The sequence below is a fragment of the Sebastes fasciatus genome, chromosome 9 (assembly GCF_043250625.1).
Source record: "Sebastes fasciatus isolate fSebFas1 chromosome 9, fSebFas1.pri, whole genome shotgun sequence".
In the NCBI taxonomy this organism is placed as follows: domain Eukaryota; kingdom Metazoa; phylum Chordata; class Actinopteri; order Perciformes; family Sebastidae; genus Sebastes; species Sebastes fasciatus.
The window spans coordinates 27,435,833-27,454,958 of NC_133803.1; the positions used below are offsets into that span (position 1 = coordinate 27,435,833).

Genomic DNA, 19,126 nt, shown 5'->3' on the forward strand with positions numbered 1-19,126 from the left:
GAAATCAATTAACAACACAAAACAATGACAAATATTGTCCAGAAACCCTCACAGGTACGGCATTAAGAATAGAAAATATACTCAAATCATAACATGGCAAACTCAAGCCCAACAACAGCTGTCAGTGTGTCAGTGTGCTGACTTGACTATGACTTGCCCCAAACTGCATGTGATTATCATAAAGTAGGCATGTCTGTAAAGGGGAGACTCGTGGGTACCCATAGAACCCATTTTCATTCATATATCTTGAGGTCAGAGGTCAAGGGACCCCTTTTGAAAATAGCGATGACAGTTTTTCCTCGCCAAAGTTTGGAGCGTTGTTTCACCTCCTTTGCGACAAGCTAGTATGACATGGTTGGTACCAGTGGATTCCTTACGTTTTTTTAGTTTTAATTGATACCCGTATCTTCACTCTAGCTTTAAAACTGAGCCCGCTACCACCTAAAAATTATATCTATTAAAAAGTTATGTTAAAGAAATTAGTGGCATTAAAACTAATTTGCGTTAATGTGTTATTATCTCGTTAACTTTGACAGCCCTAATATAAATATATCTAAAAAGCACCAATGACCAACAATAAAATAAGAATTAAAATAAAAAGTCTATATACAAGTCAAGTGTTCTGTGAGTAGTAAACTATACAAATGCAAAGAGATGAATACTGAATGGATATGCATGCACTTAAACAGAGAAAATGAGCAAATCCTCACATTTGAGACGCTGGAATCGGTGAATGTTTGGTATTTTTGAGTAAAAATAAATGAGCTTGATGTTTAATTAATTCTAAAAATCCTTGTTTTAGCAATAACACCCATCTCGGTTAATCCGGAAAAAAAAGAAAGCAGCATCAAACAACCTAACAACAGACAACTATGAAAGAGGTGCTTGCAGTATTTGATTGACAGGTGAAGCACAGCACAAAAACACCAGCAGCACCGAGCGCTAAACAAAACAAAAACAAAATGGAAGACCTGCAGATTAGAAAATGTCACCACTCCAAATGAATATGTAGCAGCTTAGATATTTTTTCTTTTAATTAAACTGGGTTTGATTACCTGCGCAGGTGAAGAGTAACACTGACAGCTTTACCGAACACATTAGAGAAACAGTGTGGGGTTAAACTCTTGCTCTCGGTGCTCAGCGGCAGACGCAGAACTGAGAAAAGTCTCCTCTTATCTGTCAGAGGAGATGCTTCTCTGCATTCCTACGCCAGCGACTGTCTCTCCGGCACTCTGTTTGTCTGTAATTGTTCGGATCAATGGCACTTACTTCCTCCTCTCATCTCATCACACACAGTATACAGACAGTCATACTCAATACACACAGAGGAGCACATGTACACAGACAGGAGGAAATACATATAGACCCCTTTTCTGTTAATAAACATGAGGATGCCGATTCACATATGTATCGCGATTATTTTTTTAACGATTTCGAAATCAATTTTTTCAATGCCAGAATCGATATATTTGCTTCATTTGAGTCTATGTGGATGTAGAAGGAAGTGACACTTTTTATTGTTGTAGTGTGAGTAACGTGACGTCATATCCTTCAACCAAAACAAACCGCAGCTGGCCGCAACGAAAAAGTAGAAAACAGCGGAGATTTGTGGATACGTCCTGCACTCTCACATGTTAAATCCAAAGTAGTCACTACACATACAGTAAAGTATGGAAACACTTTGTGGTTTCACACATTGCAGGAAAAGTAGAGCTAGACATCACGGCTAAAGCTGCATGCTAACTCTCTCATGAATAGGAAACATTATCGTATTGCAGTAACGTGCGGTCAAGCCGAACCGAACAGACTCATCATTCGTTTTGCGTGGCATCGCATCAGAGGAAACTTGGCCTCTTCCAAGCTCCGGTAGAAGTCGGGTAGGGAGAGAAGCTGATGCTGATTCTTCAGAGAATCATCACACTGCATTTCGATAAGTTCTAATTGCAGACTCTCTTCCACTTCTTCTGCATCCATCAGGAAGGGAGTCGAGAACAGCTTGATTTCTTTCTCAATGGCAGAAAAATCTTGGAAGCGCTGACTGAATTCTGTCATGAGAGATGTGATGACAGACACATATTTCCCCTTTTTAGCAGAAAGGTCGACCTCTGGAAAAGCAATTTTGATTTCGGACAGCGTGGGGAAGTGCGCAGCATTGAAGTTGCGTAGTTGTGTCTCAAAGAGACGAAGCTTCGCACGGAATGCTTTCATGGCACAAGCTGGTCTTTGCCTTGCAGACTCTTGTTCAGTGTGTTGAGATGATCAGTAAAGTCAACTAGAAATGCCAGGTCAGCCAGCCATAGAGGGTCACTCAGTTCATGAAGAGGTCGGTCATTCTCTTTCAAAAACTGGTCAATTTCTGATCTCAGGGAATAAAACCGCTGCAGCACGGAGCCGCGACTGAGCCAGCGCACATCAGAATGATAGAGTAGGTCGCTGTATTCAGCATCAACATCAGATAGGAAAGCTTGATATTCTCTGTGGTGGAGCCCTCGTGCTCGAATTATGTTGACTGTTTTCACAGTTGCAAGTTTCATGTGTGGGCCATATTGGGGCCGCAGTTGGCCCGCGGGCCGTAGTTTGGACACCCCTGGGCTAAACTATTAGCAACCCTTTCTCTCCCCTTTCTATTGTAGCTCACTACAGCCTCAAATCACAGTTTGTTATCTCAGATGTATGTGATATCTGAATTCTGGCACCCAACAACACAGCAAGATGACATTTTCAATGTGTAACTTAAGCCCACTGCTAGTATTCGTCTCCAGTCTTTCCTTTGTTTGGCCTCCAGCTAACACCGTGACGTCATCATGACGTCGACACAAATGGGGTCTATACTGTGCAAACACACAAACATAGACACACATGTATGTGTGTGAACAACTGTCTACAAAATGCGCAAACAACTGTGCATACATGTGTTTTTTTCCCCAGTTTGTGTCTGGCATGGCTGCAACTTTTTTTTTTGTCATTTTCCGTCCTTCTAAGGTCAAATACCAACACGCACACACACTCAGCTATGATTACGCATTATAACAGTGGAGCGTGTTGGATTAGAGATAATCGTGTTTACAAATGCCGGCTCTCTCCTCTCTGCTCATGCACCGCAAACTACAACCTCTGCCTCATTACAATGTGTGTATTTATTTGTCTGTGTGTGTGTGTGTGAGTGTGTGCCCTGGTAGCAATGACCTCTGTCTATCATTTTTCTCCGTGACTCACATCTATTCTCATCTAATTCAATCTTGCTCCATCATAAACAGCAGCACAGATAGATTTGGATGTCTGTAGTGATCGTGGTCCAGCAGACTCTTGATATCAGTTACACTTTTCTGTCTATCAAGTCTTAATTAACCATAAGAAATAATTAGTTACAGTCTGATTATACTCCAGTCGCACAAATGGGACATCATTTAAAGGGTAATGCTCTTTCGCTCTCTGTTTTTCTCCACTCTGCTCTCTTAATTAATTGGAGTAAGAATTGAAAAACAAGCTGAATCATTGATATCATGGAGCGTCTCGGCAGTTCAGCTCTCTCGAGAGAGACACAGTTTTACTTTTAGTGTTGGTCTTTTGACTAAAATGTTTTCTTCACATTTGAATTTTTGTTTAGTGTTTGTCAGATTAAAGTGGCAGCAGTCAGTTTTTGGCATCATTGGGCAAAAATTCCATAATAACCTTTCACCATATTGTAATTCAAGTCTTCTGAGAGAAAACTAGACTTCTGCACCTCCTCATGGCTCTGTTTTCAGGCTTTAAAAAAGGAGACCTTGACCGATGACAGGTCATTCCATTGAGAGAGCATTCCTATTGGCTTTCTCATTTTACAGCTCAACCGTGCACTACAAGATGATTCTGAAAACATTTGAGGCAAGAAATAGGCATTAACGTAACATAATATTGATTCATATTTGATCAGTGCTGCCTAGTTTGACCGTTTGGTCGGAGTTCGCGAGTGATTGACAGCCGGCTCTCATAGACAGCAGCTGAACAGCGGACCTCAGATCAGCTCTTACTGCTTGGTGTCCTCTGGTCTGTGAAATCTTGCAGTTGCAGTTGGGAGCACCGGAGGACACAGAGGCACATGATTTTTTCCAGGTTACCTGTTTCATGTACTACTGTCACGATATAGCGACCGTTCTATAAAAATAACTTTTTTTAATCATATTTGTTCCAATCTCACCTACTTCAGCTTTAAGTAAGTGTGATACATATAATGAGCGTCAACTTTTCTTGTAAAATGTCCTGTTTAATCGGTATCACCAGTATTGTTATGAGTTTTTTAATTGGTGGGAACAAAATCCTGATCAGTTATCCTGTTGTCTGACCTTTTCTGCAGCACCTCCAACTTTCACTATTACCTACCAAATATAAATATCTGATGACCACATTGCCATGAAAGTTGCTGAAACATATTCATGCTCTCCTGAGGATGAACCCTTTCTATTGTGAGGTTTCCCCATACATTCCTCTAAGGCTAAGGAGTCAACCTGAGGGATTTCATTAAATCTACTGCAGCAGCATCACACTACCTCCAAAAAATTTTTTAGGGTGCATATCCACATTTAATTTAGGCATACAATATACAAAACATGTTGATAATGCACTACAATAGGACTGCCATCGTACGCAGGAATACAAAGTACTCCCTCAATGCTCCCAAGGGTCTAAACCTTTTGATTGTAATGACCCCATGGCACCACCCGCAGACTTCACATTTTTGGCCCCATTACTGTCAACGCTCTAAGAATAGCTATAGCATGTTGTTTGTTGCCTTATTTCCCACCGGTACTGTCAGTGCTGTGCATCCTGCTGCAGTTTCTCTCAAAAGTCAAATGCTTTGTAAATTCTTTTAAGAACACATGAGAAAAACCGCTGCCTTGATTCGCAGCGCAGCACGATAAACAGCATGTGTACTGCAGGTTTTCCTAACATGCAGCTAATTATCTACTTAATGGGACTGTTTTCCCTTTTTCCATTACTGCACACTGAGGCAAAATGAACCTTAAAGGCAGAGCGAGAGTCTATTCGGAGACAGTTTTGGCAGATTGGAGGCAGCTAAAACTAGATTTCTTAAAACATTCAAAGCCCTTCAGTTGCAGGGAAGGAAACTTGATTGAGAGTTTAAATCTCTATTTACTGCTCACTGTAGAGTGAACTAATGAGTGCCTGTTATATAGGGAGTAGTGAATGAATAAATGAATGAGAGATCAGTGGGCATCCTCTGGGTCTGTAAAGTGAAGCTAAGGTCTGAAAAGTGCCTTAAACCTGCATTCTTTCTAACAGCCAGCAGGGGGCGACTCCTCTGGTTATAAAAAAAGAAGTCTGATTGTATAGAAGTCTATGAGAAAATGAGCCTACTTCTCACTTGATGTATTACCTCAGTAAACATTGTAAACATGAGTTTATGGTCTCAATCGTTTCAAGTCTTCTTCAATACAGCATGATGTTCATTTGGTAAATTATGTCCCCATTTAAGGTAAAATAGACAGTGTTGTCCGGTCGGAGAGTTGTGAATTTTTGGTTAGGGATGCACCGATCCGCCTTTTTCAGTCCAGATACCGATAACAAGACCTGGGCTTTGGCTATCGGCTGATACCGAGTACTGATCTGATACCAGTGTTTAATTAATAAGCTGTAAGCCTCACTGTGTGGAAGTAACTGGGATCATTCTTCTATGTGTAAGGCAACAGCAGGCTTGACTTAAACATTGCTTTCTTACCTTTTAAAACAAAATGGGAACAATTAATACATAGATATAAATTTAGTGAATTGTTATTAATTATCAAAATACTTAAACAGGAATTCAAATTACAGTATATAATATGTATAGTATATAAACATAAAATTGAATTGAATAAATAGGCCCCCTTGTCACCGAGTCAGTATTGGCCCGATATCCGATCCGGTATCGGTGCATCCCTAATTTTGGTCCCCTACAAATGTCTAATTCAGCGTTGGATTGTACTTAGCGCCACCCTCTCGGCCAAAATGTCGAACTAGAGGCTTCAAAACGACAGTCCACAAACCAATGGGTGACATCACAGTGACTACGTCCACTTCTTATATACAGTCTATGGAAAAGATTCAGGACACGTCATTGTGAGGATGTTAGGATACTGATGTTGTACCGTTAGCATGGCTGTGACTTGCTAAAACATCAGGGGGTTATTAAATTTATTATGAATACCCTACTGCATTCCTAATAGTCAAATTATACAGTAAACCACAAATTTAGTTGTTAGCTAGCTACATTTTGGATAGATTATCACCAAATTAAAAACTCTGTTCAGTTGTTTACTTTTGACAGCCGGTGTTTAATTGATAAATTTCTTAATATCATACTGCAACATATCCAACATATCAGAGGTGGACAGTGCTACATGGAGCCGATTAGATTTTTAATTAAAGGCAAACTTATGTATCCGCAACTACAGCTGCATTCCTGAAGAAAGACAGATTAATTTAGACTTTATAGCCCATCCCTGGTGCAGGCTAGCTGTGGCCTGTGGTGCTTGGCAGGGCAGGAGAACAAACAGGTTGTGAAAGGCAGGCAGGTCAGGCATCCCCATGTGTGTGGAGCCCTGGGGATCCAGCCCTGAACACAGACTGTGGGCGAAGGCTGGAGAGGGAGGGGGCATGAAGCCAGCTCCATGTAGGGAAGCTCGTGTGCTGATGTGGGGACGATTACATGCGTTCGGCCCCATGCGAGTGTGTTTGTATTTGTACCTCCATGCACGTGTGTGTGTATGTGTGTGTGTGTGATTATATGAGTGTGTTTACCAAGCCATCTGTCACTCCAAGAAAGCTCACTAGGCATGTCAGAGACTGCGGGCCAGCTGGGAGGATGTGTGTGTATGTATGTATGTGTGTATGTGTTGGGGGTGGAGGAATGGCGGGGGGCGGGGGCGATCTCTGTCACTTCATATCGCATCATTTCCTGTTAAGGAATCCCACCAGCACGAAATAATCCAAAGTCTGAGACAGGAAAGGAGAACATTATCAAGGAGAGCAAAATTGGCGAATTTTGTGGTATACAATCAAGTCAATCAATTCACAGGTCAGCAAGCAACCTTAAGGCCTTTACACACCGGGGGCGTAATGAATAAACAACATGGAAATGTGAACTACTCGCATTAGATTGGAGTGGAGTGGATCTGCTCTGCGCTGCCTTTGTCAAGGTTGAAAAGAATGATAAAGTTTGCCGTCTTTGTTCGGATTTTTCCTCACAAATTATCACATAGTTTGGGTTCATTAGTAACCGTTCAGCACGGCTCGCTAGTTTTCTTCATTTAGCGTTAGCAAATAAAACAACAATAGTTTCTAGTTTCCTGATAGAGCAACAAGGCTTGCCGTGGATCAGACACATACTGGAGTATAAAGCACTGTGGTGCTCAGGGATATGCGGTATTTCTTATAAATGTATTTAAAATACGCATTTGAAACACAAAATAGTATTTGGTAATTTTATTTGATGGAGTTGATTGAAATGGTTTCATATTTTCTATCAAAATATTTTTATATTTTTAAAATACAGTAGAATAAGGTTGCCGCTTTTATTGTTGTAGTCTGATTAACGTGACGTCATATCCCTTTAAAAGAACAAAACAGAACAAGCCGGCCGCAGCGAGCCGAAACGAAAAAGTAGAAAACGGCGGAGAGTCAGCATGTATACGACCTACATCCTCCCTTATTTAATCCAACGTGGTAAACACTACACTTACAGTAAAGTATGGAAACACTTCAAAAGCAGAGCTAGACATCACGGCTAAAGCTGCATGCTAACTCTGTACATGGAGAGGTAACGTTATCGTATTGCGGTAACGTGCGGTCAAGCCAGTCGCCACTCTCATATCCATCGTCAGGCTTTGTGATCCTCCAAGGATATATTTTGTTGAACAGGTAGTAGTAAAAGAAAAACACATTTTGCCTTCTGGGTTGTCAAAGCACTGATGCTCAGAACTGCGCAACGAATCTTACATTTATCCTTGGCAAATATCGATATCATTTTGAACAATGGTGGCACATTGTTGCTTCATCCTTGTTGGGCAGACTGTCATGAATGTGTGTGTGTGTGTGTGTGTGCTTGAATCTGCCACCTACTGCTGCGTCTCTTCTCCTGGATGCGGTAGGAAGTGAAGCATCACTCTGCATAATGGTGTAATATTATGCATAGTCTGCCACTGCACTTACTTTTCCTCCGCATGGGCACACACACACACACACACACGAACCCAACCACAGACACATATGGAGATTAAAGCTTAAATGTCATATTACTCAGCAGCGTAATGGCGAGGCCAGCTACACATGAGGTGTCGGATTTCATCAGCGTCTGGGAGGTGTGTGTGTGTGTGCGTGTGTGTGTGTGTGTTTTACTGCAGTCTGCCCGCCTGGATTATCACAGAACCCGGTTTGGAGCATCACTCTCTGCTTCACCTTTCGCTGAGCCAGGCCGTACAGCACAAAGAGGTGTGAAAGTGTCAGGGAAACATTAAGTGACCATTTACGTGCGGCTGGGAATTTGTGTGTTTGCGTCAGTCTGTACGGTACACGCTTACCCTCTAATTCCATCGGACCTTGTCGCTCTTCCACCTCACGGTGCCTGCAGTTTTCAGTGACAGTCACGTCAGCACAGTCCTTTTCCGTGGTTGTGAAATAACAGCAGAGGCGAGGAATCAATTTAATACTTCTACTGTATCTAGAATTCATTGGGTACAAATGGAAAGTCATACAAAAGCACAAAATGATGAGACGGTTTTGAAAATGCTGCAAGAATACAGATACCAAAGGATTCTATTCACATGACTTGCACTCGAGTCACATCATCTACCTGATGATTTTAGACCTAACAAAATCATGTTCATGTCATCTCAACTGATAAAAAAGTACAGATCGTAATTGGATCTTTGAGTTTTGGGTATTTTTTTGTTGAAAATGTTGAAAGCTGAATCTAAATCAATTTGATTCAAAACTGGAGTGAGATTTGATAAAAAGGCTATTAAACCCAAAGCCTAGTCACTGGAATAACTTGCTAAGGTACATCTGATCATTTTGCTCTAAAAAGATATGAGGTCTGTTTGAAAGTAATAAATACACATTTTTAAATAGTTTGTGTAAATTAGTAGTGTATTTGTACAACTGTACATCTGTATATTGTTGTTCTTGAATTGGGATATGACTTGGGACTTCATTGAGACTTCACTTGAGACCTGTTAGTTTTGACTTGGGACTTGCTGGTTTTTAATTGGGACTTGTATTGGGACTTAACTTGGGTCTTGTTGGTCTTGACTTGGTAACTTTACTTGGGACTTGTCAGTCTTGCCTTGGGACTTGTGGGTCTTGGATTGGGACTTGACTTTGAATTTGTTAGTCTTGACTTGGGACTTGACTTGAGACTTGTTGGTCTTGACTTAGGACTTGTTGGTCTTGACTTAGGACTTGTTGGTCTCGACTTGGGACTTGTTGATCTTGACTTGGGACTTGACTTGACACTTCTTGGTTTTGACTTGGGACTTGACTTAGGACTTGTTGGTCTTGACTTCGAACTTGACTTGTGAATTATTGGTCTTGAATTGGGACTTGACTTTTGACTTGTTGGACTTGGGACTTGACTTTTGACTTGTTGGACTTGAATTGGGACTTAACTAGGGCCTTGTTGGTCTCGTCTTGGGTCTTGTGGGTCTTGAATTAGGACTTGACTTGGAATTTGTTGGTCTTGACTTGGGACTTGTTGGTCTTGACTTAGCACTTGACTATTGAATCGTTGGTCTTGAATTGGGACTTGACTTTTGAATCGTTGGTCTTGAATTGGGACTTGACTTGGAACTTTTTGGTCTTAACTTGGATTTTGTTGGTCTTAACTTTGGACTTGACTTGAGACTTGTTGCGCTTGAATTGGGACTTGTTGGTCTTGAATTGGGACTTGACTTGGGACGTTTCGGTCTTGACTTTGATTTTGTAGGTGTTAACTTCGGACTTGACTTGAGACTTGTTAGTCTTGATTTTTGACTTGTTGGTCTTGAACTTGGACTTGACTTGGGACTTTTTGGTCTTGACTTGGGACTTATTAAATGTGTCAGTAAAACCAAAAATATGATAGTAAAATACATAATGATGTGAACATGTTCCCTTTGTTTCAGTGTGCTTTGTTTATTTCAGCACACTAAAATAAACAAAGCACATTGAAATAAAGAGGAAGTCTGACTGGAGATGCAGAGCATTAATTGTTTTATCATTCTTGTTTTCTGTTGATCAGATGGAGAAGCTAAATCCAGCAGAGTGATAAATACAATTCAGACATCCAGAAACCAAACTGTGTTCAGCATCAACTGTTTACTTAACTCAATAAACTCGGATCAATTCAAACCGGCATGCAGATGATCAGAAACTTGATATGTTTATGATTAAATAAATAACCAGGTTTGTCATTGTTGATTTTTTTTATTTTTATTTTCTCATGAGTTGATTTCATATTGTGTGACATTTATTGCCATGTCACCATTAATTATCATCAATGGCTGGTGGTCAGTGTGAGCAGCCAGTCTGACAGATGAGTGACAGTAGTGATGAATGTCCGGAGGCTGATTGGACGCTACTTTTAGAAAAATCCTTCGAGGTTACAGAAGTGGAAAGTCTCGCTGACCGCAATGATGTCAAACCCAACTGGGGATTCGGTTTGTGATCTTGTATTAACAAAGCCAATAAATCACCCTCCATGCACACAACAGCTCCACACATTAAGTGCATGTACACACTAACGCACCCCAGTAGTCCTCCCTAGACAAAAATCAATGTTAATTGACTGTAGCTGTGTTTTAAGCAGACATCTCACTGGGTGAAAAAGATAAATGTCTTCGTATGGAGCCCTGCGGGATGTTCTTTTTCCTCCTCGATTGACTTCACCCCCTGGGCCTTTCCTCAACACCAAACCTGCACATGCAAAAACTATTGAGTGTTGTAGATTTTTCTTGATGTTGTATAATCCTCTGAGGAAATTACTGAGGAGCTGAACGTCCCCTGTGACTTTGATCTGTTATTAGTGACGATAGACACACAGTCCTCTGCAGGATGACCTTTGACCTTTTTGTTATGTTTTCACTCTGTTTTCAATGCAGGTTTTTTCATTGAGAAAGACAACATACAGCTTGTAGGCGATGCCGATGGCATATAAATGATCTTATAATTAAAACATTATCACCTTTCACACATAAAAATACTGTAATTAAAGGAGAATTACGGTCTGTAGCAACGGTCTGTTATACATAGCAACGTTCTACTATAAAGAAATAATAGACCACAGAACGGTCAGAGTATTTAACAGAGCCGTGCAATGCGTGCCACATCTCGGGGATAATATTTGAAGTGTGAATATTATTTGAATGCCATCTTTTATTTTAGAATTTACAGTATTGACCTTCGGCAAATACTCTCCAAAGCATCGCCCGACTTCAAACTAAGAGGAGGTCCAATTAGCCGGAATGAGTTGAAACGGGGACACACACCGCTGTAATTAAACCAAATTATTTATAGCAGAAACAGAGTGAAATTCCCCTTTAACAACAGGAATGTATTACAGACGTACCAGATGCCCTCACAGCATGCACAGATCTGCAGCCAGCGCAAACAAACTCTCAGACGAGAGCAGTAACATGGCACTATAACCTGGCTGAAGTCACTATAACAGTGGATATAGCTGTGTGTGTGTGTGTGTGTAGTGGAGGTACACTGTTTAGGACCGTTCTGCAGCTCAGGCAAATCTGCAAATTTTTCGCTGGTGGGAATAGACCCTCCTCCCCCTGCTGCCATGGCAACCAGTGAACTGTGTGACCTGTTAGTGGATTTTGTGTGTCTACGTTCATGCAGTGGTGTGTTTTGCAAAAAGGAAGAAGTAGCTAGAGGAGAACACACACCATGTCCAATGCATATTTCAATACTGCAGCTTTTTCTACCTCTCTCTCTCCCCGTGTATGTCCGTTTCATACCTGGATGCACCTCTCTCCGTCTCTCTCTCTCTCTGTCTCGCTGCATCTCAGCTGATAGCCAGTTAACGGTGCACGCTGCCAGCTGTTGGCATACCAGAGGCCTTGCAGCACTACTTGGCTGTCTGTCGTGCTTCGGCGTGCCGCTCCGAATTCCTCGGCACCACGGGGGATGTTTACATTTCAAAACTCTCCCGGTGGAAAGGAAAGAGCCGGAGCCGACAGACCCGAGTCAGAGGGTTCAGGAGGAGAGAGACGGGGACACGGACGCTGGACTTACAGAGAAGAAGAGAGAGGATTTTTGTCATGGAGATTTGCTTCTGATCTCATTTCCTCCTGCAGGCAAAATCGCTATGTGCAGCGTGCTGTACACATGTGTGATAGCTCAGTGTTTGAATGAGGAAACTTTATTGGTTTGACTCTTCTCTACTCTCCTCTCCTCTTCTGTTCCTCTCCTCTCCCCTTGTCTCCCCTCTCCTGTCCTCTCCTCTCCTCTCCTCTCCCCTCCTCTCCTCTCCTCTCCTCTCCTCTCCTCTCCTCTCCTCTCCTCTCCTCTCCTCTCCCTCCTTTCCTCTGCTCTACTCTCCCTTTTTCTCCTCTACTCCCTCCTTTCCTCTTCTTTTCCTCTCCTCTCCTCTTCCTCTTTCTCTCCTCACGTCTTCTCTCCTCTCCTCTCCTCTTCCTCTTTCTCTCCTCACGTCTTCTCTCCTCTCCTCTCCTCTCCTCTCCTCTCCTCTCCTCTCCTCTCCTCTCCTCTCCTCTCCTCTCCTCTCCTCTCCTCTCCCTCCTTTCCTCTGCTCTACTCTCCCTTTTCTCCTCTCTACTCCCTCCTTTCCTCTTCTTTTCCTCTCCTCTCCTCTTCCTCTTTCTCTCCTCTCCTCTCCTCTCCTCTCCTCTCCTCTCCTCTCCTCTCCTCTCCTCTCCTCTCCTCTCCTCTCCTCTCCTCTCCTCTCCTCTCCTCTCCTCTCCTCTCCTCTCCTCTCCTCTCCTCCTCTCCTCTCCTCTCCTCTCCTCTCCTCTCCCTCCTTTCCTCTGCTCTACTCTCCCTTTTTCTCCTCTCTACTCCCTCCTTTCCTCTTCTTTTCCTCTCCTCTCCTCTTCCTCTTTCTCTCCTCACGTCTCCTCTCCTCTCCTCTCCTCTCCTCTCCTCTCCTCTCCTCTCCTCTCCTCTCCTCTCCTCTCCTCTCCTCTCCTCTCCTCTCCTCTCCTCTCCTCTCCTCTCCTCTCCTCGTCTCCTCGTATCGTCTCGTCTCCTCTCCTCTTCTGCTCTCTCCTTTCCTCTCCTCTCCTTTCCTCTCCTCTCCCTCCTTTCCTCTGCTCTACTCTCCCTTTTTCTCCTCTCTTCTCCCTCCTTTCCTCTTCTTTTCCTCTCCTCTCCTCTGCCTCTTTCTCTCCTCACGTCTTCTTCTCTCTCCTCACCTGTCCTCTCCTCTCCTCTCCTCTCCTCTTCCTCTTCTCTTCCTCTTCCTCTCCTCTGTAACTTGGTTTATTTTCTGTCTACGCTCAGATGGTTTTCATGCTCTAAATCAGTAAGCTTCTATCATGATGCTGTTGCCGTTGCAGCCGTGTAGATATCACCAGTTAGAGGCCAGAAATTGAGGATTATATCATGACATAACCGACCAGCTACACACACACACACACACACACACACACACACACAAACACACAAACCTGTATACTTGCTACACTTGATGACAATCTTGTAACACCTTACCCTTACTGTAGCCGTCACCACCGGAAGATATAAGGCTTGTTTTTGCTGATGTTCACCTCGATCTTGTGCTCCCTCTTTGGCAATATGGCCAAAATGTTCTATCCTGATATACTGTAGGTCATTTCATATCTCTATAAGGATATATATCACAATATAGCATGTTTTCTGGTAGTTCAATAAATAAATTGTCTATATTAGGGATGTCATGAGAACCAATACTTTGGTAGCAAGTCGATATCATGCGGTACCTGGGGAAGCTTGACACTAACGGTATCTAAAACTCAAAAGGACACAGTAAACTCACTATTGACGCATCCAGGGGACGCATCCTATTTTTGGCCTGATAATGCTTCATTGTGAACACCAAACCCGTGTTCAATTCGGCAGGAGGAAAGTTAGCTAACGTTAGCTGTCAGCAGCTGGTGGGCAGCTAACGTTAACGGAGGTTGTATTGAGTTCTATATCGTAAATATGATCATTGAGCGAAGGTAAATTCTAACATTATCATGATGTCTTCAAATGTAATCTTGTAAAATGTAGTTTTTGGCGAGAAAATTAAATAAATCCAGTTGTTTGAAGGAGATGTTTTCACAACAATATAAGATAGATAATAGAGAGGGAATTCTGACCTGTTTAATAATCCTAACACCAGCTCAAAGTGTCTTGTTTTTTACCATATTATCAATGTATTATTGTAACTATTAAATTTATGGTATTGTGACATCCCTAGTCTATATTAAGTAACCACATGGTAAAGCCTATTTTTGTATACTCCTATGTGAATTACATACTTGAGAGATGAAAAGTACTGAGGATTATGTCATTAAATTACGAACTTTAGTGCAAAATTATGAGATTTTATGAGAAAATTGAGTTAGTTTGTGCTTTTTGTTATCAATTTAGACAACGTAAGTGTGTATCATATCTCGATATATAGATTTCATCACGATATGATTGCATTAAAGGACAACAAATGATCATGTTGAATTATCGCCCAGAGTTCCCACACAGAACTGTTGACTGCAGGGTTCTCATGTAGTGAGGACAGCTCAAAATAATACATCAGTGAAGAGAAAATGTTGGAGAAAAAAAACCCGACTTATAATACAACAGATCAGCCAGAGTACAGTGATGCAATACGCACGCACGCACGCACGCACGCACGCACGCACGCACGCACGCACACACGCACGCACTCATGCTGGGTCTACAGAGTGATGTCATGATTTGCAGCAGAGACTGGATATAAAGCAGGATCACGTTACTGGATATAAAGCAGGATCACGTTAGTCCGAACAATAAAAGGAACATTAAAGTAATATGGTGTGTGAGGGGATTAACATCAGGCCCATCTGTTTATGTCCGATGTCATATGATAAAAGCACGGGCTAATGTGTGGGATGTGTGTTAATGTGTGTGTGCGTGTGAACAGTACATGTGGATGAACAATATGTGTTGTCGTCCGGTGTTGTTGGTGCACGTGTAGGACACGGCCGGGGCTTTGTGGAGCTCTACAGACGATAATGGTATAAAGAGGATAGTGTACTGCATGTCAAGAGGGCACATGCTAAAGAGAGGGGCACATGTAATCTGCCTATTGGTCGGGAGGAGGATTGTGATGTTGATTTCATGGTATTAACTCGTGTGCAGAGCATCGAGAGAGAGGCACAGGACTGCACAGCAGATGACAATAATGCATGCCACTCCACCCCGTCAGTGTGTATAACATCAGGATCATTTGGTAAATGCAGTGTGCCTCCGTATATTTCAAAGAAAAACACCTAATTATGGCTTCCATGCCTCGTAATTATAAAGACACATAATCATGGGATCTTTCTCTCTTTATTATGAGATACTATGTTACAAGATAAAGAGAAAACTAATTAGAAAACTTGGAAGGTGGTATTGACCACTAGATTTTGAATTGTCCCTCCCCCGGTCCATTGTATTACTTCACAACAAGTGGTTGCCAGGCACTTACCGTCAATCTCAGCCATTTATTGAGCATATTTTTTATGCTAAATGCAGTACCTGTGAGGGTTTCTGGACAATATTTGTAATTGTTTTATGTTGTTAATTGATTTCCAATAATAAATATATACATACATTTACATAAAGCAGCATATTTGTCCACTCCCATGTTGATAAAAGTATTAAATACTTTACTTTAGATACCCTTTAAGGTACTTTTGAACAGATAAAAAAATGTGTGCTTCATTTGTGATTAATCGCAAATAAATATGGACAATCATGCAATTGATCATGATTTTTTTTAATCGATTGACAGCCTTAGTCTTCTCATTTATTGACAATGTATATTCAATATAGTTTTATAAGATAATTTCACAATGATTGAAATGAGAGCACATGCAGTAGATAAGGATTTTAAAAGAAAGAAGCAGCAACAGCAGCGGGTGGTTCGTTATGCTGTACCTTAAAATTATGAGCTCAGAATTATTTAGCGAATCAGTCAGAAGAAGTGTATGTAAAGGTTTCTACACTATCTATAGATATGAACACAACTTGTTCCTTTTTCTTAAAGCATGCAGTCGATTTTTACCGACGAACACTGACCAAAACACATTAATTCAGCAGCAAGAAGGAAAAACATGAAACACGGATCATCTTCATTCTCTCTGTCTTCTCCTCGTCTTTGTTTCCACTGACTGCCTCGCAACCTTTTTCCTTTACAAGCATTCCACCTCCGCAAGTGTGTTTGTAATTAAGCAGCAGGCTCATAGTCACATGCTGTCAGAGCAGCCGATTACACCGGCGCATTGCACTGTAAACGAGAACACCTCAGTCCACATTGTCTCCCGTTACGTCCTACTGTTTTCTATTATTGGTCCTCGGGTTGAAATTGAGTGACTCAAACAGAAATCTGAACATTGGATACAACCAGGTTCAAAATACTTGTTTCATTTTGTTGACATATTACAGTCAAAGGTTTTTGCAGAGGGGATTTTGGCTTTATCTTTGTATCACTCCATAAATCAGAAAATACTGTCAATAGCAATGAAAAAATCCATTTCCACCATATTTTTAGGAATAAAATGTTCTATAAATCAGGCTATGAAGGATCTATGAACAAATCCCTCTGTAAAAACCTTCAGACTATAGATAAGGATGAAACTTGAAAGTTTGGTGCTACTGAAGTGGAGATTTGTGGCTCAGAGTCTGAGAAAAACTTTCTTTTGATAAAACAGCCTTTAAATATATGGATTGTGAAATGCCATACATTTTGCAAATACAGGTGAATAGGGTAAATATTTTAGGCTAGTTAGCCGTACTTGCTGAATAGTGTTTGGCCTGCCCTGTCTCCTAAAAATGACATTCCCATTCAACGAAACTTCATTGTGAATTACGTTTTAATTACCTATTTTGTTGTGGACTATGCTTGTTTTTGACGTATCACAAATACGTTTGTATGATGATGATAGTCCACGGAAGTTCGCGTAGGGAGGAGGTCGAGGTGGTCGCTGATCCGTGTGAAACCAAAAGTCAACGTTCACTTATTTTAATCATGATTTTTTTTTTTTTTTTTACTAAACCTGACCAAGTATTTTTGCATTTGTTGTGTTTTGTTTCAATTTCATCATCATTTTAAGCCAAACCATGATGTTTTTATTAAACAAGTAGTTTTGTTATTTGGTTTCAATTTACGACTATAACCACGTGTTTAAAACTGTTTAAAAGTGTGACTGTAATCCGGAAGAAAGTGTTTCCCTCGAAACATAATTGAGAATGCAGTTTAGTTGTACAGGAATGCAATTTTGTAGGAGACGGTTGGTTTGGGTCACAGAAGATGCAGGTGACCCACAGTCAAAGTTTTGATTGGCCACAAACGAGTATTAGGAATTGTTTTATGTTTCTTCTTGGTAGATATTACTTTGAATTACTGCAACAGGGGAATGGATTCTATCATACCTTCAACAACAGCAACAAGAGCAGATCAGAAAACAGTGAGACTGTTTAGATGAATTAGTTAATATGATTCATAAGTCAAAAAAAACTTGGAGAGAAAAGGGTGAGGAAACAGTCGAGGAAAGAGGGAAAGAAGGCAAGAGAAAGAATTAAAAAGACAGAAGATAAGAAAACACTGAAGCGTCCAGGTTGAGCTGCCCTCCGCTCTGTTCCTCTATAAACGGTCCCTTTAAATGTCTGCAGCCTCAGGCCACAATTAGCACCAGAGGTTTCTCAGTGAGGGAGGGCGCTGGGTTCACACTAGCCCACCCTTGAGCTACAGTAGTCGTGCAACTCACCTCCATGCTGTCTTACTTGTTAGCTATAGTCTGTGCTGTGGTCATGATCAGAAAAGTAAGTTTTATAACGTGTGATTCTTTAAACTATTGACTATCAACTAGGACTGTCAATCGATTAAAATAATCAATCATGATTAAGCACATGATTGTCCATAATTAATCGTGATTAATCGCTAATTAATCACACTTTTTTTTTATCTGTTCAAAATGTCCCTTAAAGGGAGATTTGTCCTGTGGAGTGGACAAATATGCTGCTTTATGCAAATGTATGTATTGGAAATCAATTAACAACACAAAACAATGACAAATATTGTCCAGAAACCCTCACAGGTACTGCATTTAGCATAAAATATATGCTCAAATCACTGACATGGCAACAACAGCTGTCAATGTGTCAGTGTGCTGACTTGACTATGACTTGCCCCAAACTGCATGTGATTATCATAAAGTGGGCATGTCTGTAAAGGGGAGAGAACCCATTTTCATTCACATAACTTGAGGTCAGAGGTCAAGGGACCCCTTTGAAAATGACCATGCCAGTTTTTCTCCGCCAAAATTTAGCGCAAGTTTGGAGCGTTATTCATATACTATTCATATATATGAATATAATACATTTTAACTCTAGAGTTCTTTTGACCTGCAAATCACTAAATCAGCGTTTACTGTGATATGTGGGCAGCAAAATCCTCTTGACGAGGGGACACGCTGTATGAACTCCACTATTTTGCAACTGAAAAGATAAGACATAACCAACACCACACAGCATAAAAAAAAAAATATTTGACACATACTGTACATATTATCATCCGCAGGTGAGTCATTGAAGAAATACTATATTGATTTTTTACTATGCTGTATGAGTCCCAGGTCAGCGCGGGGCATAATCTGATTTCTTGCTGCCCACGTTTGCTGCCTCGCTGATTAAATGCCAGCATTACCATGTAACCTTTAGCTGGGAAGTAGCACACACACACACACACATACACACACACACCAACAAGTTCCCAGTGCGTTTTCTCCATCTGCAACAAAAAGCAGCCCTGGCTGTCATTCATCTCCCTCAGATGGACACGTACAGGCCTCCGCAGATACATTTACTCCCTCCATCCCTCTTTCTGTGTTTTATTCTCTCATGTTCACACACGGTTGCCTGTTGAGCCGGAGGTGACCCC

General features: G+C 41.3%; 1 protein-coding gene and 1 long non-coding RNA gene across 3 annotated transcripts in view; one reads left to right on the forward strand and one right to left on the reverse strand.

Annotated features, from left to right (window-relative positions):
* Positions 1-19,126, forward strand: part of slc24a3 (solute carrier family 24 member 3) — a 102,472-nt gene that overhangs the window by 40,862 nt on the left and 42,484 nt on the right. The window lies entirely within an intron of this gene.
* Positions 6,873-9,090, reverse strand: LOC141774368 (uncharacterized). The gene is made up of 2 exons (XR_012595320.1): positions 8,556-9,090; positions 6,873-6,972 (listed from the first exon to the last, which is right to left on the reverse strand). It is a non-coding gene; the product is annotated as an uncharacterized LOC141774368 (long non-coding RNA).